The following is a 2,252-nucleotide window of genomic DNA, read 5'->3' on the forward strand; positions in this document are numbered from 1 at the left end:
AATTTCAACTCAATTACAAAATAAAACAAAACGTATTTGTTTGGAGTATTACCATCAGACACATAAACATCTGTGTCACATAGGACCGCAAAAACTCCAGGATCAAAGCTAACTGCTGAACTAATAATAACATCACATTATTACTTTTTAGGCCGGAGAAAAAAGTTCACCTCCCCTCTTCCAGTGGAGTTCTCGAACTTTGAGGCCAATTATTGTGTCTCAGTACACTTGTCAGATAACTTTTTAATTCCGGTCTCATCAACAACTAAATAAACACTGGAGGCGTAGTAGTGATTGTTTTTTGTTTTTTTTGATGGGATGGGCATGTGTGTGTGTGTGTGTGTGTGTGTGTGTGTGTGTGTGCATCCGCACATACACGCGTGTACGTGTGTGTGTGTGTGTGTATGTGTGTGCGAGCATGCGTGTGTGTGTGTGCATGTACCCATGCGTGTGTGTGTGTGTGTGTGTGTGTGTGTGTGTGTGTGTGTGTGTGTGTGTGTATATGTATAAAAGAGCGAGTAAATAAGTCTGGTGGATGGGAGGCGTGTTTGATGTTCTGTACTGACCCAATTCTCTTGTCTGAAACCCCGGTTGAGTCACGCTGCTCTTTTAGCAGGTAATTAAAACCTCCCTCCCTGACCTTCACCAACAGGGGAGTCGTGGTCAGCAGCCTTTGTGTTGAGTATTAGAGAAAACAACAACTACTGCAGAAGTAACCTTCCTCTCAGCGGTGGGCGTGGGAGGTCTTTGATTGTGAATATCAAAAGCTGCTTTCCTTGGGATCCTGAGCTCGACTTCCCAATTCCCTCCCTGCCAGCTCTGCCTCTCCTGGTCTGGGGCCAGCCAGACGGACGAAGAGACCCGCACTCCTCTCCCGGCTGATAACAGGTAGCGAAACACCTCTCTTTTGCACTAAAACAAAAATAATTATTAAAACAATTATTGCTGATTGTCCTTGCACAGTTTTGTCCGATGACATAAATCAAGGCAACACCTGGCCAAGAAATCTGATCTTAGTGTGGTGTAAAGTGATGGTCAGAAGGCGTGAGGCTTCCTGGTTTGTTGTCTTGAAAACATGTCGTGATGTATCTACATCTTGAACAAACACTATGTGATTACTGGGCTGTACTGTATGGCCTTCTAATAACAACACAGTATGTTCTGAGGTGATCACAGTCAGGAACATGTCGACACCTGACAGATCCTACAAATATTGTTTACATATATGGATTGAAAGAATTCTTCTTGGCAGGTTTTGGTTTAGATCTCAGTAACAGACCAGTGTGAGCTTTAGATGTACTTGGGTACATCACTAATGAAATTGGAGCCTTTGAATTATTATCATAGATTGATAGCTATGATATCCTGAATCATTTTAAGCATTTTGCTGACACTTTTATCCAAAGCGACTTACAACTATGACTGAATACAATTTAAGCAATTGAGGGTTAAGGGTCTTGCTCAGGGGCCCACCAGCGGCAAGCTGGTGACGGTGGGGCTTGAACCAACAACCTTCCAATTACAAGTACCTTAACCACTGAGCTGCCATTGGACCTAGAATATCCTAGAAAGCAAGAACAGATAGAGGCCGATATGGGAAGAGAGAAGATTTTTAAAAAATGATGTCCATTGCAGCTGTGGACACCCAGCATCCCCCCGGCGTGCGTAGGGGGGAAGGGAGAGAGAAAGAAAAAGAACTGTGGAATACACACGTAGAGCGGTAAAAATGAGATCTGTGATATTACATTTAGCCTTTGCCATTACTAGTCTGCTTTTGTGTTGCTCCTCGGTCTGGTTTACGCGCCGCTAAAGTGCCGCAACACTACCCCCGCCGCCCGATTTACCGGGATATATCTGCGGAGGAGCGGCATGCTGCCCTCACGTCTCCCCGCCCCACCCCCCAACACACACACACACACACACACACACACACAACCGCAACCGCGGGTAAGGGCTCGGGCGGGCGTATGCCACGGCCCTGCCGCGCAATCACGCGCCGCGTGCGGAGCGAAGGAACACAATAGAGAAATAAAAGGTCCTTTGTGAAGGGAGAGATGATGGAGGGACAGATAAACGAGAGTCCACAGAGGCCTGACTCAGATGGAGGGAGAAAGTTTGACATTTACTGCGCTGAGAGAGAGAGAGAGAGAGAGAGAGAGAGAGAGAGAGAGAGAGAGAGAGAGGGAGAGAGAGAGAGAGAGAGAGAGAGAGAGAGAGGGAGGGAGAGAGAGGGAGGGAGAGAGAGGGAGGAC

This window comes from Electrophorus electricus, chromosome 9 (assembly GCF_041902795.1).
Source record: "Electrophorus electricus isolate QZ-2024a chromosome 9, ASM4190279v1, whole genome shotgun sequence".
Taxonomy (NCBI): Eukaryota; Metazoa; Chordata; class Actinopteri; order Gymnotiformes; family Gymnotidae; genus Electrophorus; species Electrophorus electricus.